Source organism: Symphalangus syndactylus, chromosome 3 (genome assembly GCF_028878055.3).
Source record: "Symphalangus syndactylus isolate Jambi chromosome 3, NHGRI_mSymSyn1-v2.1_pri, whole genome shotgun sequence".
NCBI classification, from domain to species: Eukaryota; Metazoa; Chordata; class Mammalia; order Primates; family Hylobatidae; genus Symphalangus; species Symphalangus syndactylus.
In genome coordinates, this window is record NC_072425.2 from 143,311,075 (window position 1) to 143,336,812 (window position 25,738).

Below are 25,738 nucleotides of genomic sequence, written 5' to 3' on the forward strand. Positions count from 1 at the left end.
GGCCGGAATCTGTCCCTCCCATCACTCCCCCAGTTATGGGTGCAGATGACCCTGAAATTGCTAAAGCCTCAGGGCTTGAGTCCAGAAAGTGTGAACAGGCTGGCGGGGCAGCTGGAGGAAGGCCTTGTAGGTTCCTAGGTTTGGGTGCTGGGTGGGCTGAGAGGACAGTCCATGTCACTGGGACTGGGCACAGGTGCAGAGAGGCTGAGACGGGCCCAGAGGACAGTGAGTGTGTGTTGTGTGAGCACCAAGCCAGGAAGTGCCCTCCATGGGGCAGCAGGCTCTGCAGCACCCTCGGCCAAACGGCCACAGGCTGCCCGGGTACACTCTCCAGGCCTGCTGGGGACACACCTGTGGGGCTCATAGGCGTGGCTGGGTCTCCAGTCAGGAGCCACTCTTCCTGGAAGCTGAGTTTGCTGGACAGAAGGTGAGGAGCCCAGGGCTCCCCTTTCCTTGGCTTTGGGGGAAGAGGTTCCTGAGGGCTGGCACAGCCACTCCCTGCCCCTTAGAGGCTCCGGGCTGCCTGGTGATAGCTCCAGGGACCTGCAAGCTGACAAACAAAGTCTATAGGAGCCAGAGCTGGGGTGGGAGGAACCCAGTGGGCCTGGGGGAGGTAAAGCAGCAGCAGCTGCTGTCGCTGAGCCCGGCCCACAGCCAGCCCTGAGGAATGGAGGAAGAGAGTGCCCTGGCTGGGGGAGCCCCTCAAGCCCTGGAAGCTGTATGTGGGCATGGGGTGGTGGGGGCGTGCAGAGAGGAGGAGGACTGAGAGCTGGGTGTGTGTGTGCACGCATGCCTGTGTCTGTGTGATCTGGTTCCCGGGTGTCTGAGTAGGGACCAGTGTGTTTGTGCTAGAGAAGCCTGTGTAGGTAACTGACATGGGGAGGGGTGGGGCTTGCTTTTCTTATCCACCTTCCCGCGTCTTCATTGCGTCCTCATCTGGGGGCCCTGTTCCACTTTCCCTCCCGTGTGCAGGGCCCTCCCCTCTGGCGAGTCTGCCTCTCACTCGCTCAGCCCCTTTAACCCTGCTGGCTCCTAATGAGACTTCAGGTGTGGACCCTCGAACCCTCAGCTGCACAGGTCTGGAAACATCCTTGTTCGTGAAGTACCAGGCTGACCATGGTGTCCGTCTCAGTGCCCAGCAGATGTTCTGGTGAGGGGAGGCAGGAGTGCAAGGTCTGCCGAGTGAGGGTTCCTTCTGGGAGGAGGCAGGGTGAGCGCAGAAACCACTGCTACAAAACACTTAAAAGCAGAGCCAAGAGCCTGAATTCAGAGGCTGTACTGTGGGCCAGGGCTGGAATTTGTGGCACCTGCAGGGCTGAACGTTGCCTTTGCTGTCCCTGCTTGGGGATTTTGGGGTACCGGGTTTGGGTAGAGTGTGTCATCTGCAGAGGGAGCATTGTTCTGGAAGTGGACTCTGCTGAGGTGTGGGGGGCCTGCCTATAGGGGGCACCGTGGAGGAGATGGAGCACCGCTCATGGCAGGAGGCTGGTGTCTGGTCAGGCTGAGATCCGTGTGTCAACCCTTCTGGGAAGGCTGAATGGGGCGGAACTGGTCAGGGCCTGGCGCCAACTCCAGGAGGTGCTACACCCAGAAAGAGAGAGATGGAGAGCCACCCCCCCAGGGGCCTCTTCCTCCTCCTACCCCTCCCCCTCCCTTTCTGCATGCCATCGCACCCCAGCAGCCTCCCCTGAGGCTGGGCCATGGGTGGAGCTGAGTCGAGGGCAGGGCAGAGTGGGAGTGGCAGTGCCTCTGCCTGTCTCCCTGGCCGTGGCAGGTCCTTTGTCACATATGGACCAGGAGAGGTGAGTATGATTGTGGTAGTGGTGGGGGCAGTGGCTGAGGACCCCTCTCTGCTGGGCTGGGGCAGAGCTTGAATGGAGAGGGGCTGCCTTGTGCCTGGGAGGGGAGGACCAGGTGTCGCTGGCACCTTCCACGTCCTGAGTGCTTGTTCTGTGCCCAGCCCCTGCTGAGGCTGCGGACGTTAAAAACCAGGATGTGTTTTGAGGCTCAGGACACCTCTGAGGACTTGCTGCTGTTACTCCCATTTAAAAGACGAGGACTCTGAAGCTCTGAGGTGCATAGAGTATGGAGATTAAAAGTAGTTCTGGCTGAATTTTAAATCCTGGTTCCACCATTTTCGAGCTCTCTGATCTTGGGACCCTTAATGTATTCGCTCTGTGCCTCAGTTTCCCCATCTGTAAATGAGAACTAAAAAGTAATCCCACATCCATTGGTTGAAAACTTCAATAAGATTATGTGTAACAGGCCGGGCGTGGTGGCTCACACCTGTAATCCCAGCACTTTGGGAGACCAAGGCAGGTGGATCACTTGAGGTCAGGATTTTGAGACCAGCCTGGTCAACATGGTGAAACCCCATCTCTACTAAAAATACAACAATTAGCTGGACGTAATGGCATGCGCCTGTAATCCCAGCTACTTGGGAGGCTGAGCGGGAGAATCCTTTGAACTCAGGAGGTGGAGGTTGCAGTGAGCCAAGATCACGCCACTGCACTCCAGTCTGGACCACAGAGTGAGACTCCGTCTCACAAAAAAAAAAAAAAAAAAAAAAAGATTATGCACAGCAACTGCAGCACAGCCCCAGGGATGATTTAAAAGTGAATCCAGGGCCAGGTGTGGTGGCTCATGCTTGTAATCCCAGCACTTGGGGAGGCTGAGACAGGATTACCTGAGGTCAGGAGTTTGTGACCAGCCTGGCCAATATGGCGAAACCCCATCTCTACTAAAAAGAAACCCCAGTTTCTGCCATGCCACAGTGTCCAAGTCAGTGACCTGCTCGCAGTCGGCCGTCAGGCCCTGTGGCTCCTGTTTCTGCTGACTTGTCCAGCCTCACAGTCTGGGGAGGCCTTGGGGTCCCCAGCCTGTGCTGGGACAGGGGTATTATTCCATTAGCCCTTCTGTGGAGCAAGTAGGGAAGGAGTGATGTGACCCCCGTGGCTCTCCTGGGACACAGGCTAGTCCTGTGGGTGACCTCACTTTAGAGAGGGCTGGCCAGCTGTGCCAGAATTAGGAAGTGGGTACAGCTGGACAAAAGGTGGCTGGAGCCAGCTCTGCAGAAGCCACACCTGCTCATGAGAAGGGTATCCTTGTGAGTACAGGGGAAATGGCATGGAGAAAGACAAATACCAGTGGGTGGCTCTGCCAGCTTCCCTGGGGTGCTTCTGGCGACGCCCAGGCCTGTGTACATCCAGATCTTTGCACTGCGCTGTTTTAACTTGGAGAAGAGAGGAGGAAGTTAACTGCCCTGAATGGTGTTGCTGCTAATCTCTACAGCACTTTCCTGTAAATTAGGAAAGGTAACGCACACCCCCCTCCCCCGCCCCGTTGGAGAAGCCCTGCACCAGAGCATACAGTTTGGCAAGCAGGGGGAGGGCTGGAGCCCAGCCTCACTTGCCGCCCTGGCCAGGCCGTGATTGCCCAGGGTGCACATTGTGGCTGGTGCTCTGCCACTGCTGTTTCTGTCCTCAGGGTAGGACACAAGGAGGGCAAGTAGGGCCAGTCAGTGAGAGGCGCAGGTGATGCGTGTTCTAGGGCTTGAGATCTGCTGCTTCCATTTCAGTAATTGTCTTTGGAGCTACGTTGTTTGCTCATACGACCTCCCTTCCAGATAGTGCCTTTTTCTTTCTCTCTTTTTTTTTTTTTTTTTCGGAGACAGAGTTTCACTCTCGTCGCCCAGGCTGGAGCACAGTGGTACGATCTTGGCTCACTGCAACCTCCGCCTCCTGGATTCAAGGGATTCTCATGCCTCAGCCTCCTGAGTAGCTGGGATTACAGGTGTGTGCCACCACACCCAGCTAATTTTTGTATTTTTAGTAAAGATAGGGTTTCTCCATGTTGGCCAGGCTGGTCTCGATCTCCTGACCTCAGGTGATCTGCCCGCCTGGCCTCCCAAAGTGTTGGGATTATAGGCATGAGCCACCGTGCCGGCTGATAGTGCCATTTTTTTAAATCCCTATTTACCCAGTGGAAAACCTGAGACCCGTAAAGGTCATTCGCACTCCCAGAAGTGATGTTTGGTCCAGAATTCAGGTCCAAGTGTGAGACTGCAACATTTACATTCCTTATTTTTTCTTCTTCCATTTTTTTCTTTTAATCAAATTATTACTTGAAAATGTATCACACTCATCAGTTTAAAACAGTTAAGCAGTACAAATGGGAATATGAGAGAAAGTCACTCTCCAGCCTGCCCTCTTGAGAGGCTGTAGCCTTGTTTTGCATCCTTCTGAGTATTCACATAAGATATATCTGAATATTCATGTAATTCTTTTGTGAAAGTGCATTTGGAGATAAGATGACTGTTTTACACCTGCCTTTTACATCTTAATATTATGCTTTGGAGATCAGTTGACATCAGCATGCATCGATTTGCATCCTATTTTTCACAGCTGCATAGTGTTTCGTTGTGTGTGCCTAATTTTTTAAAACAGGCGCCTGTGCGTAGATTTCATTTTTCCGTCTTATGCTGTTAGAAAAAGTGCTGCAGTAAAGATCCTAACAGACAAGTCTCTTTGCAAATACAGGAAACTTTTCTGTGGAATAAGCTTCTGGCATGGAAGCCCCGGGGTAAAGGGTATTTTGATAAATATTGTGAAATGTCTGCCCAGAAGGTGGCCTGGTTTTCACTTCCAGCATACATCTGTGAGAGGTCCTGCTTCCCACACTCCCCCAGCACTATATAGCTCAGGACCCTTGTTTTTTGCTGTTACTATTTATGAAACATGGTGTCTCAACCACACTGGAAGTTTTAAATGTAGATAAATGTCTTATGTGCCATTTATATTTCTCTACAGTAAAGTATATATTCATAGCCTTGGCTTATTTTTAAATTATGTTCCTTCGTTGTTTGGGGAGTGGGGGGTGGACTTGCGTGAGTATGTTATAGGCTAAGGGAATTAACTGATATGTTAATATATGTACATCTTACAAATGCACTTCTTAGTTTTTTAAGTATGAGCTTGCTTGCTTGCTCTCTGTATCTCACTTAAACTTTATGTGAGTGTATTCATTTTAAATTATTTAGCTTCTGAATTTATATTTCTTCAATCTCCATTCCTTTTTTTTTTTTTTTTTTCTTGAAATGGAGTCTCACTCTGTCACCCAGGCTGGAGTGCAGTGGCACGATCTTGGCTCACTGCAACCTCTGCCTCCCGGGTTCAAGCAATTCTCCTGCCTCAGCCTCCCGAGTTGCTGGAACTGCAGACATGCGCCACCATGCTTGGCTAATTTTTGTATTTTTTAGTAGAGACCATTTTGGTCAGGCAGGTCTCGAACTCCTGAACTCCATCAATCCATCTGCCTTGGCCTCCCAAAGTGCTGGGATTACTGGTGTGAACCACTGTGCCTGGCCCTCATTCTTTTTTTATATATGAAAATATTTCAAATATGTAAAAATTAATATAACAGACCTCCATGTGATAATCAGCCAGATTTATCAAGTGTGAACCTTATCTCATATTAGATATTTTTTCTTTAAGAAATAAAATATTACAAATATAGAACTAAAGATGTGCCACTATGATCTATTCTATTCTTCCCCATATTCCCTTTTTTTTTTTTTTGAGATGGAGTCTCCCTCTGTCGCCCAGGCTGGAGTGCAATGGCGCGATCTTGGCTCACTGCAATCTCTGCCTCCCAGGTTCGAGTGATTTTCCTTCCTCAGCGTCCTGAATAGCTGGGATTACAGACGCACGCCATCACGCCTGCCTAATTTTTGTATTTTTAGTAGAGACAGCGTTTCACCATGTTGGCCAGGCTGATCTCAAACTCCTGACCTCATGATCTGCAGGCCGTGGTCTTCCAAAGTGCTGGGATTATAGGCGTGAGCCACTGCGCCTGGCCTATTCTTTCATCATACACATAAGCACACACTATTTACAAATATACACAAACTTAGTGCTATTTTCTGATTCATCCTTTATCTATTTGCAACACTTTAAAAAGTTAATGTTATGTTTTCGTGTTGATCCCAATTGACCCATATGGATTAATTTCTTCAGTTGACATGGCTATATAGTATTCAGTTGCATGAATGTAGCACAGCTTATGTAGCCATCCCTCTCCTGACGATAGTTAAGTTGTTTCCATTTTTTGCTATTGTAACACTGCTTAATAAACATGCTTGAATGGGGTGTCCCCTACATGGGAGGGTTACTCAGGGCTATGCCTGGAAATGCAATCACCAGATTGTAAGGTATGCACATCTTCAGCCTCACTACTTATTGTGAAATGCTCTTCTAAGCCTTTGTATCAACTGGTACTCCCACCAGCAATGTGTGAGAAACTATATTTGGTTTTAATCTGTATTCCCTGGTTACTAGTGAGCCTGAGCATCTTTTCTTATGTCTATTAGGTGTTTGAATTTAATCTGTGAATTGCCTTTTTGTGTTCTTTTTTATTCCTTTGATTGTTTTGGTGGTTGTTATGATAAAATGCACAAGCACAAGGTTCTATTGACCATCTTAACCCTTTTTCTGTGTATAGTTCAGTGGCATTAAGTAAATTTAGAATGTGCTACCATGCCGCCATCCATCTCCAGAAATCTTTTCATCTCATCAAACTGAAACATCCTACCTGCTAGTCAATAGCTCATTTCCTTTTCCCCTTAGTCCTTGGCAGCCACCATTCTGCTTTCTGTGTCTATGAGTTTGACTGCTTTTGAGTACCTCCTATAAGTGGAATGATACAGTATTTGTCCTTTTGTAACTGGCTTATTTCACTTTGCATAGTGTCTTCAAGGTTGATCCATGTTGCAGTGTATGTCAGAATTTCTTTTTTTCTTTTTTCTTTTTTTTTTGAGACAGAGTTTTTCACTCTTGCTGCCCAGGCTGGAGTGTAATGGCGCGATCTCAGCTCACCACAACCTCTGCCTCCTGGGTTCAAGCGATTCTCCTGCCTCAGCTTCCCGAGTAGCTGGGATTACACGCATGCACCACCACACCTGGCTAATTTTGTATTTTTAGTAGAGACAGGGTTTCTCCATGTTGGTCAGGCTGGTCTCGAACTCCTGACCTCAGGTGATCTGCGTGCCTCGACCTCCCAAAGTGCTGGGATTAAAGGTGTGAGCCACTATACCTGGCCCACTTTGGATTTTATACAGCAAAACTCCATAATATTTCCTTTACATGAATTTCTTTTTCAGGCTGAATAATATTCCACTGTATGCATAGATCACATTTTGTTCATTCATCCATTGATGGACACTTGGGTTGCTTCCCCATTAGCTATTGTGAATAATGCTGCTATGAACATGGGTGTACAAATATTGCTTTGATATCCTGGTTTCAGTTCTTTGGGGTATATACCCAGAAGCACAGTTGCGGGATCCTATCTTGTCTCTTGTTCTCTCTTTGATTCCATGTTTTTTTCTCATTGTTTCATGGGAATACTGATATTATATATTCAAGTATTTGTTGATTACATGCACTGTACCTGACTTGTTTAAAGCCTGACATCTTGAGTACTGTGCACCCCTGCGCCTGCTGAGTAGTGGAGGAGCTTTGAAAGGGTCTGTTCTGGAGAGGGGGTGCTGCTCTGGAGAGGGGGTGCTGCTTTGGGGATGGATTAATCAGGAACTTGGGTGCTGATTCTAGGAGGTACTGCATCTAGAAAGATGGGAGGTGGGGAGTGCAACTTCCCCAATTTTGCCTTTAACTTCAGATCCTTGGGGTGGGTGCATTGTTTCTCCTGGGATGGAGGGGTGCCAGGGAGCCCCTGAACAGGACCTGGAGCAGGTCCACACAGGCACTGGATTTGTCCTTTACTTTGGGCCCAGGTTGCACTCTTGACTTCCACCTTCTCACACTGGCTTCAACTTTCTCACCCTGAGAATGGAATTCAAAGCCTCTGCCCCTCCCAGGCAGACACCAAGGTATGATTTTCAAGTGGTTGGTGTCTTGTGACTGGCAGCTGATAAACGGGTGATACAATGTTTCTGTACAGGAGTCTGCAGCGCCAGGCTGCAGGGGCGGATGGGGGTGGGGTAGCCTGTGGAGCCCGAGGGTGGGAACAGAGAGCCTTCTTTTGCTGTAGGTGGAAGCCTGTCTGGCCCCTTTCCCTCAAAGGTCAGACAGCTTGAGAGATGTTTCCATCCTCCCATGCGTGACCCTGAGGCAGTTAGCTGGTCACTTACTCACTGTGCTCTCTGCCAACTCTAATGAGCCAGGAAGCCTCCCCGTGCCCAGGCGTGCTGTGATCACAGTGTTCAATGATGGGGTGAGGGGCTGTGCCACAGGGGCCAGAAGACATCTGACCTACTGTCACTGCCTCTTCCACTCTGTTCCACCTGCACTGGGGCAATGCCGTCCGATGAACAGATCCATTTCTTAATTCAACACGTTTGTATTGAGAGCCTACTGGGTGCAGGGCACTATTGTTGACATGGGTGATACAGCAGCAAGCAAAGCAAGAGAAACATCTTTGCAAGCAGGGGAGGGGACCTGCAGCGTTGGGTGTGTGGAGTTGTTGCTGGGAAGTAGAGAAGCTGAGTAAGAGCTGGACAAAGAGGCCAGGCACAGTGGCTCACCCCTGTAATCTCAGCACTTTGGGAGGCCAAGTTTGGCAGATCACTTGAGGTCAGGAGTTCGAGACCAGCCTGGACAACATGGGGAAACCCCGTCCCTACTAAAAATACAAAAATTAGCTGAGTATGGTGGTGCATGCCTGAAATCCCAGCTACTTGGGAGGCTGAGGCACGAGAATTGCTTGAACCCGGGAGGTGGAGGTTACAGTGAGCCAAGCAAGATCACACCACTGTACCCCAGCCTGAATGACAAAGCAAGACTTTGTCTCAAAAAAAAAAAAAAAAATAGAGAAAAGGAAAGCTGGATGAAGAGAGATAGCCAAGCCCATGTCTAGGGAAAAGCATTCTTGACTGAGTGAACAGAAAGTACAAAGCCTCAGAGGAGGGAGCATGCCCAGGTAGCCCCCTAGAACTGGTGAGGCTGCTGCGTGGGGCAGCCTCCATGGAGAGGAGTTGGGCAAGGAAGGAGGAGGTGCTGGCCAGTGGAGGTTGTGTGTCTCTGTGGGTCAGAGCAAGGACCCGGGCTCTCCCGTGAGTGAGAAGAGGACCCCATGAGGTTTTGGAGCAGAGGAGGAGTTTTACAGATGACCGGTCTGTTCTGGGGACTCACAACTAGTGGACCATCCGTATCCGAGTGTTGATCGGGTGGATTCTAACCCTGTGGGAGAACTTCCCAGCCCGTAGCCTGCTCTCGCTGTACCTGGCAGTTGTATTAATGACGTTAAATGCACAGTCCAGCTTGAGTCCCCTCTAGAACATGGGCAGCAGACACTAAGCCGAGAGGAATCGCTGTGGGTTGGCAGACACCATGGAGACTCACTCCTGGACAGGCTGTGGAATGTGTGGAAGCAGGTACAGCCCAGGCCTGCGCTGAGGTTCAGCAGGGAAGCCAGAGGAGTCCGTAGCCCGGGAGCCCAGGCCTACAGCGGAGAGAGTCAGTCCGTGCCAATGGTGGGATGTGGCTGCAAAAAATGGTCAGATTCATGGAAGTCTGTTGTCCAGCTGGCAGGCGTTAGTGATCCCACGAATACAGCTGTGTGCCTTGAACACGTACTCCAGAGCTTGCAGAGAGCACCAGGGCTGTGGGGGCTAGAGACTGTGTCTCGTGCGGAAGCGTGGCTGAGAAGGGGCTCCACAGGCTCTTCGCCACTGTGTGGAGCCTTGGAAGGACTCGGATGTGCTTGAGACCCCTTCCCCTAATTGCTGTATAGGGCAGGTGGACATCCCAGGGATTGTGGAATCTAGGGAGCCAGTCTGCACAGGATGGTTTTAGAAGAAGCTGTAGGGGCCGGGCACAGTGGCACATGCCTGTAATCTCAGTACTTTGGGAGGCCAAGGCAGGTGATCACTTGAGGTCAGGAGTTCGAGACCAGCCTGGCCAACGTGGTGAAACTCCGTCTCTATTTAAAAAATACAAAAATTAGCCAGGTGTGGTGGCAGGTGCCTGTAGTCTCTGCTACTCGGTAGCCTGAGGCAGGAGAATTGCTTGAACCCAGGAGGCGGAGGTTGCAGTGAGCCGAGATCACGCCATTGCACTTTAGCCTCGGCAACAGAGCAAGACTCTGTCTCAAAAACAAACAAACAAAACAAAACAAAACAAAAAAACCCAAGAAGCCATATGGTGTGGGCGTTTGGGGGTGAGTTCCGGGCAAAGGAGCCAGAATTCCAGCCCCAGCTCCACTCCTCACGAGCTGTACAACCTGGGCCCATTATTGACCCCTTTCCCACTTTAGTACCCTGGCTCTACAATGGAGGTAATTATCATGTTGAACTCACCAGATCGAGATCATATTTAATACTTGCACAGTCCTTAGAAGCATCTAGCACAGTGGTCCTCAGCATTTGGAAATGTCTGGAAACATTCTGTCACACCTGGGCAGTGGGATTTCCTTCTGGCGTCTAGTGGGTAAAGCCAGAGATGCTGCTAAGCGTCCCACAATACACAAGACAGACCACACAACAATGAACTGTCTGGTCCCCAAAGTTAGTGGGGCAGAGATTGCAGGATCCTGATTCCTTTTCTTTTCTTCCCTTTTTTTTTTTTTTTGCCCCTGGCTATGAGTAAGAGATCCTGGTTTTGCACAAAGTGAACGTGCAGCACGTTGTTTTAGTTGTTAATTCGCCATGCAATACATCGTTAGTCACATACTATTGTTTGTCAAATGTGTATAAAACATCTGCCACATTCTTGGCAGTTTAATAGAATCTAGAGATATAAAGAAGTTCCTGACCACAGAGGTCATAGCCTCCCAGGCAAGATAGGAAAACACAGAATTATATAATATGAAATTACATTATATCATAGAGCATATTCTATAGTAAGTTACTCCGATTGGCTCTTGGTATTAAAATGTCTTCAGTTTCAGAGGTCACAGGATAGATAGTGGGCAATATTTGAAAGCCAGTAATGATATAAAATAAAATATATTACCTGTGTGAAAGAGAATTTTTCAGGCACAATAATATTTTAAAGAGTTTACTTGTGTAAGAAGTGAATTGGGAAACAAAACCACAAGAGGTTTAGCGGCCCAATGACAGTTTCAGAGGCAAGTGTTTGGAGGGTGAATGTAAAAGCAAAATAAAGAATGTATTTGATTTAATTGGTTGCAATTACAAAATTGCTTTGTTTGGTTTACTTTGTTGGAAGTTTCCTAGTCACATAACCATATGTTAATTGGCTACTTATGATTGGCTGAAGTTTTATTTGTGTCAAACAGAAGCATTTACCATAAATAACCCCAGTTAAGATTTGATTATGCGGCCGGGCGCGGTGGCTCACGCTTCTAATCCCAGCACTTTGGGAGGCCGAGGCGGGCGGATCACGAGGTCAGGAGATCGAGACCACGGTGAAACCCCGTCTCTACTAAAAATACAAAAAATTAGCCGGGTGTGGTGGCAGGCGCCTGTAGTCCCAGCTACTAGGAGAGGCTGAGGCAGGAGAATGGCGTGAACCCGGGAGGCGGAGCTTGCAGTGAGCCGAGAGCGCGCCACTGCACTCCAGCCTGGGTGACAGAGCGAGACTCCATCTCAAAAAAAAAAAAAAAAAGATTTGATTGTGCCGTCTTTTGAGCAAGGTTAAGGCTGTTGTTCAGGCCTCATTGGTATTGTTTGGTAAGGAATTTTTCAGGCTTGGTCTCCAAATTTTGCTTTAACAATTCCTTGCTTTTGGTTATTCTCTCAGCAAGCTGATGGTGTGACTAGATGACACAGCATTACTCTCTGTTACCACCACCAATGTAGTCACTGGGACAAAGAGTCAGGTGGATGATGTTGTCATCATCAGTAGGTAGGTTGGGGATGAGAATTCCATGGCCACAGTTAGCAGTTAAATAGTCAGTGTTGCTTTCCTCAAGTTGAGTGATCTTCATGGTAACCGTTTGATATTTCAGCAGCTGTTGGAAATCATTTAGAACCCTTGAGAGAATACAAGGCACCAGGGGGGTAAACATAATAATTGTAAGGAGAATAATAGCCAAGGATTGAAAAATTCCTCTGAGCAAAGATTCCCAGGAGCCAAGACTTAACCAACTGAGTGAATCAATGGAGAAGGCAGTGCCCATCTAATGAAAAACCCATGTGTGTTCTTTAAGGTTTTTTAAATTTTCGGTAATACCTGATTTGTTAACATAAAAATGACACTTTTTTTTGAGATTGAGTCTTACTGTGTCGCCCACGCTGGAGTGTAGTGGTGCAATCTCAGCTCACTGTAACCTCCACCTCCCAGGTTCAAGTGATTCTCCTGCCTCAACCTCCTGAGTAGCTGGGACTACAGGTGTGTACCACCACACCCAGCTAATTTTTGTGTTTTTAGTAGGGATGGGATTTCACCATATTGGCCGTGCTGGTCTTGAACTCCTGACCTCAGGTGATCCACCTGCCTCAGCCTCCCAAAGTGCTGGGATTACAGGTGTGAGCCACTGTGCCTGGCCAACACCTTTTTTTTTTTTTTTTTTTTTTGAGATGGAGTCTCACTCTGTCTTGCCCAGGCTGGAGTGCAGTGGTGTGATCTTGGCTCACTGCAGCCTCTACCTCCTGGGTTCAAGGGATTCTCCTGTCTCAGCCTCCTGAGTAGCTGGGACTACAGGCGTGTGCCACCACACCTGGCTAATTTTGTATTTTTAGTAGAGACAGGGTTTCACCCAGGCTGGTCTCAGACTCTTGACCGCGGGTGATCCACCTCTCTCAGCCGCACAAAGTGCTGGGATTATAGGCATGAGCCATGCGCACGGCCCGGCCAGCAACACCTTTCTACCAATTAGGGAACAAGGTCTCCCTTTTTGAGCAGTTAAAGTAGCAAGAAGTCTTCTATTGTACAGTACTACTGAGGCCAATTTATTCATCCCAGATTGTACTGCTTAAGATAATTCGAAGTGTCATTTAAACTTTTTCAGAAGTTGGTAAAATATTAATTGATTTTTTTCAATTCAGACACTCAACTGAGAGAAAGGGGCTCTTACAGAAGTATAAAATCCAGAACCCCTTCATAAGACTGTGTCTGGGATATTATGATTCTCTTTTGTGAGGGGTCACTTTATGTACAAATGACTCTAAGGATTTGTATGGCAATTGAAGAGTCATATCTAGTCATTTTAGGTAGGAGATAGCCCAAACCACGGATCCAGACTGGCTAGGTGGAACACCTTTATGTATTTTGTTGCTGCATAAAATGAATAATTCAGTGTTATCGATAGGGTCAAAGTGGATCCTATTACCCACCAGTTGGGGGTGATATAAATGTCATGGTTATTCTTGGTCACATCTGCATCTGCACAGTGCCACGTTGAATGGTTATGGTTTCAATTGGAGTAGGAACAAAAAACATTTCTATGAATTTGATAAAATGACTGTATGCCATCATCAATTAGGGATGATTGGTTTTCTTTTTATTTGAGACCGAGTCTTGCTGTGTCACCCAGACTGGAGTGCAGTGGTGCAATCTTGGCTTACTGCAACCTCCGCTTCCCGGGTTCATGCAATTCTCATGCCTCAGCCTCCTGAGTAGCTGGGACTACAGGCACATGCCACCATGCCCAGCTAATTTTTTTTTTTTTTAGACGGAGTCTCGCTCTGTTGCCCAGGCTGGAGTGCAGTGGCACGATCTCAGCTCACTGCAAGCTCTGCCTCCCGGGTTCATGCCATTCTCCTGCCTCAGTCTCCCGAGTAGCTGGGACTACAGGCGCCCGCCACCACGCCCGGCTAATTTTTTGTATTTTTAGTAGAGACGGGGTTTCACCATGTTAGCCAGGATGGTCTCGATCTCCTGACCTCGTGATCCGCCCACCTCGGCCTCCCAAAGGGATGGTTGGTTTTCTTTCCAAATATGACCTGACCTGATCTGTCCAATAAGCAAGACTATTATTTACATTATATAGTGGATCTATTGAGGCATACAGTTTCCCTGTAGCGTTTCCATTGAACCAATGTCTAGTTCTAGTAAGTTCTCTGATGATATGGTTGAGGCTTTCATGGTCATGTTCGGATTTTATAGATATGTCATATATAGGAGTCTAGTCTTCATAATCTGTGTCAAACCTAAGAATTTGATTACAGAGGGATTCTGGAACACTGCCTAGATTTGGCCCAGTTCCATTCATGTTTTCTGTGCATAGAGATAAGTTACTATTAATGACATCAATCGTAGTTGTGGGCCATCCCTTTGCCCCTGTTGCTTCTTCCCAGAGCTACACTGGTTGATCATAAATATCAGCCAACTGCCAAGGGAAGGATACCAACCCTTTTCATAATGCCATTTTCCTGAATTGCTCACTCAAGTGTGTATGGGAGCAGGTTCTAATATTAGTTGTGATTCTTTCCATTTATCTAGAGGATTACGTAGCCAGCAATTGCTTTGCTTAGTAGCGAGAATGGCTTCATGTTGAGCAGTAGATCTTAGAGGATATTCAGTTTGAATAATGAAATTCCCTAACAAAAATAAAAGTGTGAACATTTTGTGCTAAAACAAAATAAAAACAAGTCTGAGTCAGTGGAAGGGAGCCACATAGAGTCTTGTTTCATTGTCTTGGGAAAGCTTTGTCTATTACTTTTTTTTTTTTTTTTTTTTTTTTGAGACAGAGTCTTGCTGTCACCCAGGCTAGAGTGCAGTGGCATGATCTCGGCTCACTGCAGGCTCCGCCCCCCCGGGGTTCACGCCATTCTCCTGCCTCAGCCTCCCGCGTAGCTGGGACTACAGGCGCCCGCCACCTCGCCCGGCTAATTTTTTGTATTTTTAGTAGAGACGGGGTTTCACTGTGTTAGCCAGGATGGTCTCGATCTCCTGACCTCGTGATCCGCCCGCCTCGGCCTCCCAAAGTGCTGGGATTACAGGCGTGAGCCACCGCGCCCGGCCAGCTATGTCTATTTCATGATATCATATACTTTTATGGAAGGATTTCTCTTGGGTATCCTTAATTTTATTTTTATTTGATTGTTATTATTATTATTATTGAGACGGAGTTTCTCTCTTGTTGCCCAGGCTGCAGTGCAGTAGCACGATCTCAGCTCACTGCAACCTTCGCTTCCCGGGTTCAAGTGATTCTCCTGCCTCATCCTCCTGAGTAACTGAGATTACAGGCACCTGCCACCACACCCGGCTAATTTTTGTATTTTTAGTAGAGATGGGGTTTCACCATGTTGGCCAGGCTGGTCTCAAACTCCTGACCTCAGGTGATCGACCCGCCTTGGCCTCCTTAAGTGCTGGGATTACAGGCATGAGCCACCACGCCCGGCCTGGTATCCTTAATTTTAAATCACATGTGGGTTGACAAGTCCAAGACTCTAAGAGAGCTCTCATTAGCTGTGAAACATGTACCCAAGGTTCAAGATCCTGACGTTTTGCTACGGTGAGAATAGTAACTTAAACCTGGTGTAGTCTCTTTCAACAGGACTCAAGGGCAGTTGTTCTCTGCCGTCTTACAAAAGAGCTAGTCTCGGCTGGGCACAGTGACTCGCGCCTGTAATCGTAGCACTTTGGGAAGCTGAGGCGGGTGGATCACCTGAGGTCAGGAGTTTGAGACCAGCCTGGCCAACATGGTGAAACCCCATCTCTAATAAAAATACAAAAATTAGCCGGGCGTGCTGACGCATGCCTGTAATCCCAGCTACTTGGAAGGCTAAGGCAGGAGAATCGCTTGAACCCATGAGGTAGAGGTTGCAGTGTGCTGAGATTGTGCCACTGCCTCCAGCCTGGGTGACACAGCGAGACTGTCTCAAAAAAAAAGATCCAGTTTCCAGATTCCAGGTCATGTAAGGTGGGATCATCAGTAGGCAGGTCACAGAAAGCCTCCTTCACCTGGTGGAATATACTTTGGCATAATACATCAAGGCCTTGCAGTATTGAGTCACATCAGAGCCAACAGTAGAGTGGATAAATGAAATTCTATTATGAAAGGCACAAGTCGTTCAGTATTTATTTCGTGAAGGGCCACTTGGTGTGTTCCCCTAGGGGCTGATGTTCCTGCCATAAAGGTCGGTGATAATTCTTTTGGCCAAGGTAATTCAGTTGACTGTTAATTTAGCTAATTTTAGTTTTGTGATACCATTTCTCCATTCAGCCTTTCCAGAAGAGACAGTGATAAGGGCAATGATAGTGCCGTCAGGTCTGTAAACTCTTCTTTGGTGGAGACCCTGTCAAATAAAGTGAATTGCCCTAGCACTAGAGAGCTCCTCGGCAGGTAGGTGGGATCTCATCTTTCTGGAGCCTGAGTGTCTCCAAAGAAGAGCTGCCGCATGGAGCTTCCCTGACTGGTGATCTCCACCCTCTTCCCTCCAGAGCTCTTTGCCCCAGAGGAATCTGCAGGAATGGAGGGAGTTGGCCAAAGCAGGGAGATTTTTACTCAGACCCCATCCAGGTGAGCACACAACAGCCTTTTGTGCTTGGGCTGATGCGTGCATTTCTGTCTGTACGTGCATGCCTGGAAGTGTGCAGATGAGTGTGTGAGAGATGGTATATGGCCATGCTTCCTTGCATAGACAAGAACATGGGGTGCACTTGTGCATGTGCACAGCCCCTCCCCAACCCAGGCCTGTGCTGCTGTGGTGCTGCCCTGCCCCTAGCCCAGGGCTGGCCTCTGTTGGCTTTGAGACCCTGGCTTTGCACTGTGGCTTTGCTCGGCCTTAGAGAGCAGCTGCTCCCCTGCTGTGGTCTCTCATAGTGGAGACTGATCTCTGGCCACCCATTCAGCTGCCTGAGGGCCCTGGGACCAGTGTTCATCCCCCACCTCCCAAAACAGAGGTGTGTAGGGGTTCCCTGCCTGGAGTCCCAGCCCTGCCAGGATGGAGAAAATGGGCACCAGTTACTGTGACCCGTTCCGGCTCCGTATGGATTTGGTTTGACAACAAAGCTCCCTCTGTGTGTTCCCAAGCCCCTTACATAACCAAGGGCTGTGGGCAGAGGAGGAAAGGAGGAGGAGGTGGAGATGGGGACCAGGAGACACTAGGATGGGATGGCTGGAAAGGACACAGGGACTGGGAGGAGAGGGCAGGAGACGAGGGCCAGAGAGGAGGAGAGGGTGGGAGCAGGAGGGAGAAGTGCTGGTCTTGACCTCCCAGTTCTGTCTCCTGCTTCCTGGGGAGGGGAGGGTGGAGTCCAGCCACCGACCTCTGCTTGTGGATGCTTTGCCTTATTCTCTTGACCTCCCAGTTCTGCCTCCTGCTTCCTGGGGAGGGGAGGGTGGAGTCCAGCCACCGACCTCTGCTTGTGGATGCTTTGCCTTATTCTCCGTGGACCTTTCCCACCAGTCCTGGATGGGCTGAGGAGGGGCCGTGGGACCTGTCTGGGGTGAGGTGAGGTCAGGTGTTGGGCTGGACTTGGGAGGCTGGTCCTTGGCCGCAGCCTGTAACTGAATAAATGCCATTAAAAGGGGAATCAGTTCCTGGCTTCCATTGCCTCCAGCCAGGTCCCAGCCCTGGTTCCAGAATCCCGCTGACCACTCCTCTTGCAGGGCTCAGGAGGGCAGAATCACTGCAGCCTTTCCCTGTGCCCTGCCAGGCTGGCCCCGGGCCTCCTCCCAGCCCACTCATCCAGGGATGCAGCTCTGGCCTTGGCCCACCCCCATCAGAGGGCCTGTGGCCCTGATCACCGCACTCCCCACTCCATGATCAGACATTCTCTCCTGAGCATCACTGACCCTGCAGCTGTCCAAATAGAGCAAGAAGCGAATGTTCTCTTTGGGGCACAGCTGGACAGGCAGCCCTGCAGGGCCAGGTGAGCTGCCAGTCCTGGGTGTGTTCTCGGGGGTGTGGGTGGGGGTGGGAGGACCACATCGTGGGCCTCGATCCCTTCAGCTCCTCCTGGGCAGGAGGAAACAGCCATGCAGGGGCGGCCAAGAGGACTGGGCGGCGGGTGGTTCTGGGCTCTCCCAGATTTGGTTGGGGCTGGGACCCTGGGGGACGTGACCCTGGGGGACATGCTCTCCTGGGTGTTCCCAGGCTGTGGCCTCTGCCTCAGTGTCTGGGTTTTCTGGCACCAGGCTTCCTTGGGAAGAGCCTCTGGTTGTGCACCAGCCCTGAGGGTGGGGCTCATCCCAGGCTGTAGGGGACTGAGGGCCGAGCTCCACCACCTCGAGAACAAGGATGGTTCCTCAGGGCTGGGAGGAGGAGGTGGCGCTGGCCAGGACCTTAGATTACCCAGGGCATGGGGTTGGGGCCTCACAGATGATGGAGAAGCCAGAGTTCAGGCACTTGGTGTGTGACCCCTGGCATCGCCTTCAGTTGATTTACTGTCTCTGCCCTGGGGTATTCCATGGGACCCTGGGCTGGCTGCTGTGTGCAGAGGCGGGTGTGGGCCATAGCCGAGACTGTTGAACAAGTTGTAGGCTCTGGAATCCTCTGTCCCCAGGCAGTGACCAGGCCCTGACAGGCCGGAATCTGTCCCTCCCATCACTCCCCCAGTTATGGGTGCAGATGACCCTGAAATTGCTAAAGCCTCAGGGCTTGAGTCCAGAAAGTGTGAGCAGGCTGGCGGGGCAGCTGGAGGAAGGCCTTGTAGGTTGCTGGATTTGGGTGCTGGGTGGGCTGAGAGGACAGTCCATGTCACTGGGACTGGGCACAGGTGCAGAGAGGCTGAGACGGGCCCAGAGGACAGTGAGTGTGTGTTGTGTGGGTGCCAGGCCAGAAAGTGCCCTCCATGGGGCAGCAGGCTGTGCAGTACCCTCGGCCAAACGGCCACAGGCTGCCCAGGGACACTCTACAGGCCTGCTGGGGACACACCTGTGGGGCTCATAGGTGTAGCTGGGTCTCCTCTCAGGTGCCAGAATCTTTCTGGGAGCTGAGCCTGGCTGGGCAGAGGGCGAGGAGCCCAGGATTCCCCTTTCCCTGACTTTGGAGGAACGAGGTTCCTGAGGGCTGGCACAGCCACTCCCTGCCCCTTAGAGGCTTTGGGCTGCCTGGTGACAGCTCCAGGACCTGCAAGCTGACAGAGGCTACAGGAGCCAGAGCTGGGGTGGGAGGAACCCAGTGGGCCTGAGGGAGGTAGAGCAGCAGCAGCAGCTGAGCCCAGCCTCCGGCCAGCCCCGAGGAATGGGGGAAGAGAGTGTGCCCCTTGGGGGGGCCCTCAAGCCCCGGAAGCTGTATGTGGGCATGGTGGGCGGGGGCAGAGAGGAGGAGGACTGACTGAGAGCTGGGTGCATGTGTGTGTGTGACCAAGCTTGCGGGCACCTGAGTACGGACTAGTGTGTTTGTGCTGGAGGGGCCTGTGTCGGTTACTGACATGGGAGGGCCAGTGTGAGCTGCAGGGACGGGAGAGCTGCTGGAAGGGGCTATCTATGCCTTCAGGCTCTGAGTGTGGATGCAGCTGTGCCTGTTCAGGCAGATTCACCAGAGGGGCTGCTGCGCAGAGCCTGGGCCCTAGACACCTAGAAGGGCCCCTCCTCCCCTCGTCTTCCCTCCTTCATGACCCACCTTTACTCTGAGGGGGTGGGCTCCCTGCTGGGGACAAACTGGAGAGGGACTCTCTTGCTGCCTTCTCTGTTCCTGGGGACAGGCTGCTGCAGGGTGGAGGGCTTGCTTTTCCTGCCCACCCTCATCTTCACCGAGTCCTCGTCTGGGGACCCTGCCCCACTCTCCCTCCCAGTGCAGGGCCCTCTCTGGCGAGCCTGCCTCAATACTCCCCGGCTCAACCCCTTTAACCCTGCTGGCTCCTAATGGGACTTCAGGTGTGGACCCTCGGACCCTCAGTTGCACAGTTCCAGAAACTTGTTCATCAAGTGCCAAGCTGACCATGGTGTCCACCTCAGTGCCCAGCAGATGTTCTGGTGATGGGAGGTGGGAGTACAAGGTCTGCCGAGGGAGGCAGAGGAAAGGGGTTTCTGAGCCCAGATCTCCGATGCTCCAAGACACTCAAAGCCAGAGCCGAGAGCCTGGATTCAGAGGCTGTACTGTGGGGCAGGGCTGGAATTTGTGGCACCTGCGGAGGGACTCCAGGGCTGAACGTTCGTTGCCTTTGCTGTCCCTGCTCGGGGATTTTGGGGTGCCGGGTTTGGATAGAGTGTGTCATCTGCAGAGGGAGCACTGTTCTGGAAGTGGACTCTGCTCAGGTGTGGGGGTCCTGCCTGTGGGGTGCACCATGGCCAGGAGGCTGGTGTCTGGTCAGGCTGAGGGATCTGTCTGCCAACCCTTCTGGGAAGGCTGAATGGGGCGGAACTGGTCAGGGCCTGGCGCCAATTCCAGGATGTGCTACACCCAGAGAGAGAGATGGAGAGCCACCTCCCTAGGGGACTCCTCCCCCTCCCCTTCTGCATGCCATCGCACCCCAGCAGCATCCCCTGAGGCTGGGCCATGGGTGGATCTGAGTCGAGGGCAGGGCAGAGTGGGAGTGGCAGTGCCTCTGCCTGTCTCCCTGGCCGTGGCAGGTCCTTTGTCACATATGGACCAGGAGAGGTGAGTATGATTGTGGTAGTGGTGGGGGCAGTGGCTGAGGACCCCTCTCTTTGCTGTGCTGGGGCAGAGCTTGAATGGAGAGGGGCTGCCTTGTGCCTGGGAGGGGAGGACCAGGTGTCGCTGGCACCTTCCACGTCCTGAGTGCTTGTTCTGTGCCCAGCCCCTGCTGAAGCTGCGGACGTTAAATACCAGGATATATTTTGAGACTCAGGACACCTCTGAGGACTTGCTGCTGTTATCCACATTTAAAAGAGGAGTACTCTGAGGCTCTGAGAGGTTAAGTACCTGGTCTGGGTCACCTGGTCAGTTTCTTTCTTTTTTTTCTTTTTTTTTTTTTTTTTTTTGTTGAGATGGAGTCTCGCTCTGTCGCCCAGGCTGGAGTGCAGTGGCGATCTTGGCTCACTGCAAGCTCTGCCTCCCGAGTTCACACCATTCTCCTGCCTCAGCCTCCTGAGTAGCTGGGACTACAGGCGGCCGCCACCACGCCTGGCTAATTTTTTGTTTTTAGTAGAGATGGGGTTTCACTGTGTTAGTCAGGATGGTCTCGATCTCCTGACCTCATGATCCGCCCGCCTCGGCCTCCTAAAGTGCTGGGATTACAGGCGTGAGCCACCGCACCTGGCCCACCTGGTCAGTTTCTGAGCTCCAGACAACTCATCCCAAATTTCATGGGTGCATAGAGTATGGAGATTAAAAGTAGTTCTGGCTGAATTTTAAATCCTGGTTCCACTATTTTCGACCTGTCTGATCTTGGGACACTTAATGTATTCCCTCTGTGCCTCAGTTTTCTTCTCTGTAAATCAGAATGGAAGAGTACTCCCCTGTCAATTGGTTGAAAACTTCAGTGAGATTATGCACAGCAGCTGCAGCACAGCCCCAGGGATGATTTAAAAGTGAATTCAGGACAGGGTGTGGTGGCTCACGCCTGTAATATCAGCACTTTGGGAGGCTGAGGCCGGAGGATCCCTTGAGCCCAGGAGTTTGAGGCCACCCTGGACAACATAGTGAGACCTTGTCTCAAAAAACAAAAGTGAATCCAGTGCTGTCATTCTTTGTTACTAATGCCCTCTAGTGACATTCATGACACCCAAACTTAGAATCTGAGCTTTTAGGGTGGCCTGTGACATCTATACCATGTGTCCCCATGGCCTCCCTGGCACCCCCGTTCCTTCCTGGCTGTCTGCCACCGTATGGGACTTTCTGTGCCTTGCACCCAACAAGCTCAGAGTCTTGGGAGCTTCTCTCGGTCTGGAACCTTCTGTTGCCTACCCCATCTTCCCATGGCTGCCCTTCATGTAGGCCTCCGGTTTATAGCAAGCTCCTTGGAGACATGGTTCTAACCCTGCAGTGGCCAAGGGCTGGTGGCCCTCACTCTCTGCCCTCGTGCCCCATGTTAGTGGTCCTGTGGTTGTCATTGTGCTGTCATCTCCACCATTTCCTGTTTGCCGTGTGCCTGTGCCTCCCAAGGATGAACACCATGAGTCCAGGCGTGCCACCCTGTTTCTGTCCTGCCACAGTGCTCGAGTTAGTGCTCTCCCTGCTTGCAGTCGGCCCGCAGGCCTTGTGGCTCCTGTTTCTGCTGACCTGTCCAGCCTCACGGTCTGGGGAGGCCTTTAGGTCCCCAGCCTGTGCTGGGACAGGGGTATTAATCCACTAGCCCTTCTGTGGAGCAAGTAGGGAAGGAGTGATGTGACCCCCATGGCTCTCCTGGGACACAGGTTAGTCCTGTGGGTGACCTCACTTTAGAGAGGGCTGGCCAGCTGTGCCAGAATTAGGAAGTGGGTACAGCTGGACAAAAGGTGGCTGGAGCCAGCTCTGCAGAAGCCACACCTGCTCATGAGAAGGGTATCCTTGTGAGTACAGGGGAAATAGCATGGAGAAAGACAAACGCCAGTGGGTGGCTCTGCCAGCTTCCCCGGGGTGCTTCTGGCAACGCCCAGGTCTGTGCACACTCATATCTTTGCACTGTGCTGTTTTAACTTGGAGAGGAGAGGAGGAAGTTAGCTGCTCTGAATGGTGTTGCTGCTAATCTCTACAGCACTTTCCTGTAAATTAGGAAAGGTAACGCACACCCCCCTCCCCCGCCCCGTTGGAGAAGCCCTGCACCAGAGCATACAGTTTGGCAAGCAGTGGGAGGGCTGGAGCCCAGCCTCACTTGCCACCCTGGCCAGGCCGTGATTGCCCAGGGTGCACACTGTGGCTGGTGCTCTGCCACTGCTGTTTCTGTCCTCAGGGTAGGACACAAGGAGGGCAAGTAGGGCCAGTCAGTGAGAGGCGCAGGTGCGGCGTGTTCTAGGGTCTGAGATCTGCTGCTTCCATTTCAGTAATTGTCTTTGGAGCTACGTTGTCTGCTCATGCGACCTCCCTTCCAGATAGTGCCTTTTTTAAAATCCCATTTACCCAAAAGAAGACCTGACACCCGGAAAGGTGGTTCGCACTCACAGAAGTGCTGGTTGGTCCAGAATTCACATCCAAGTGTGAGATTTCAATATTTTTTTTTCTTCCTCTCTTTTTTAAATCAAGTTTTATTTGAAATGGTATCACAGTCACCAGTTTGAAAAAGGTAAGCAGGCCAGGTGTGGTGGCTCACACCTTTAATCTCTGCATTTTGGGAGGCAGAGGCAGGCGTGTCAGTTGAGCCCAGGAGTTTGAGACCAGCCTGTTCAATGTGATGAGACCCCATCTCTCCAAAATTTACAAAACTAGCCGGTCACGGTGGTATGTGCGTGTGGTCCCAGCCACTGGGGAGGCTGAGGTGGGAGGGTTGCTTCAGGCTGGTGGGTGGCAGCAGTGAGCTGAGATTGGGCCTCTGCTCTTCAGTCTGGGCTACAGAGCAAGACTCTGTCTCAAAAAAAAAAAAAAAAATTATAAAGGTAAGCAGTACAAATGGGAATATGAGCATAAGTCACTCTCATTCCAGACCTCTGACCCCCAGGACTTTTCTCTTGAGAGGCCACAGCCTTTGTTTTGCATCCTTCTGGGTAAACCTATTCGTGTACAGACATATCTGGGTATGCATGTAACTGTTTTGTGAAAGTGCATTTGGAGATATGGATATCATTGTTTTCACCAATGCTAAGTTTTGTTACTGTGGATACTGTGTTTTGGAGATTAGATGACACCAGCACACCTAGGTTTGCACCCTCTTTTTCACAGCTCCATGGTGTTTCCTTGTCTGTGAGTAGATTTCCAGTTGTTTCCATCTTAAGCTCTTAGAAAAAGTGCTGTTGAAGGTCCTGATAGACAAGTCTGTGGAAACGTAGGAAACTTTGTAAAATAAAGTTCTGGCCATGGGCCAAATTCCCTCCGAGAGGTGGCCCTGGTTTTTCTTCCTAGTTCATCTGTGAGAACTCAGGTCCTTTGTGTTTTGCTGTTACTATGAATGAAATACGATGTCTCTATCACGCTGGAATTTGTAGATGTAGATGGCCATAGTTTCTTATTTGCCATTCATTTCTTTACATTAAAGTAAATATTCATGTCCTTTGCCTATTTTTATTTATTTATTTTTTTTTCTTTTTTTTTAAGACAGAGTCTCGCTCTGTCTCCCAGGCTGGCGTGAAGTGGCTCAATCCCGGCTCACTGCAACCTCCACCTCCTGGGTTCAAGTGATTCTCCTGCCTCAGCCTCCTAAGTAGCTGGGATTACAGGCACCCGCCACCACGCCTGGCTAATTTTTGTATTTTTAGTAGAGGTAGGGGTTTTACCATGTTGGCCAGGCTGGTCTCGAACTCCTGACCTCAAATGATCCACCCACCTTGGCCTTCCAGAGTGCTGGGATAACAAGTGTGAGCCACTGTGCCTGGCCCTTTGCCTATTTTTAAATTAGGTTTCTTGTTTTTTTTTTTTTCTTTCTGATTTACGTGAGCGCATTATAGGCTCAGTGAATTTACTGATATGTTAGGTATAGGTTGCACGTGTACTTTAGTTTTTCAGTTGTCTTTTTTTTTTTGAGATGGAGTTTTGCTCTTATTGCCCAGGCTGGAGTGAAGGGCAATGACACGATCTTGGCTCACTGCAACCTGCACCTCCTTGGGTTCAGGCAATTCTCCAGCCTCAGCCTCTGGAGTACCTGGGATCACAGGCGCCCGCCACCATGGCTGGCTAATTTTTGTATTTTTAGTAGAGACGGAGTTTCACCATGTTGGCCAGGTTGGTCTCTAATTCCTGACCTCAGGTGATCCACCCGCCTCAGCCTCCACAGGGCTGGGATTACAGGTGTGAGCCACCACGCCCGGGCTCACTTGTCTTTTAAGTGCTTCATTTGTCTTCTCTCTACTCCCTCTTCTCTTGCACTTGCTGTCTGTCTCACTTAAATTTTATGTAGGTGAATATATTCATCTTTGTTTAGTTTCTCAATTTATATTTCTTCACTATCTCTATTAATATGAAAATATCTTATCTATATAAATATTAATGTAACAGACTTGCATGTGATAATATGCCAGGTTGAACAAATGGGAATATTATCTCTCATATGACGTTAGGTTCTTTTCCTTTAAGAAATAAAATATTACAAGTAGAGAACCAAAGACATGCCACTGTGACCTCTTTTATTCTTCCCCATCTCCCCAGAATATAATTATCACTTAAAGTTGAGTGTAAACCTATATTTTATTCTTTCATCATACACACAAGCACACAGTTTATACACATAAATAGTGTTGTTTTTGGACTCATATTTGTTTTTGCAACACCTTTTAACATAAGTTTTTACTTTTATTATTTTATTTAAGACAGCATCTTGCTCTGTCGCCCAAGCTGGAGTACAGTGGTGCGATCATAGCTCGCTGCAACCTCTCATCTCCTGCGCTCAAGTGATCCTCCCACCTCAGCCTCCTGAGGAACTGGGATGATGACAGTTATAAGCCACCAAGCTCAACTAAGTTGTTTATTTTATTTTTTTATTTTTAAATAAAGATGAAATCTTGCTATGTTATCCAGGCTGGTCTCAAACTCTTGGGCTCAAGCAATCCTCCTGCCTTGGCCTCCCAAAGTGCTGGGATTATAGGCATGACTTTAAAAAGTTAACATTATGGGCCAGGTGTGGTGGCTCACACCTGTAATCCCAGCACATTGGGAGGCCAAGGCGGGCGAATCACGAGGTCAGGAGATCGAGACCATTCCGGCTAATGCGGTGAAACCCCATCTCTGCTAAAAATACAAAAAAAAAAAAAATTAGCCGGGCATGGTGGTGGGCGCCTGTAGTCCCAGCTACTTGGGAGGCTGAGGCAGGAGAATAGTGTGAACCTGGGAGGCAGAGCTTGCAGTGAGCTGAGATCGCGCCACTGCACTGCAGCCTGGGTGACAGAGCGAGACTCCGTCTCA

General features: G+C 50.1%; 1 protein-coding gene across 1 annotated transcript in view; it reads left to right on the top strand.

Moving 5' to 3' along the window:
* The first annotated feature begins 700 nt into the window (after positions 1-700).
* Positions 701-25,738, top strand: part of ST3GAL4 (ST3 beta-galactoside alpha-2,3-sialyltransferase 4) — a 49,696-nt gene continuing 24,658 nt past the window's right edge. The window contains exon 1 of the mRNA XM_063635645.1: positions 701-718. The gene's annotated coding sequence lies outside the window, so the exon portion shown is untranslated. The remainder of the gene's footprint in view (positions 719-25,738) is intronic.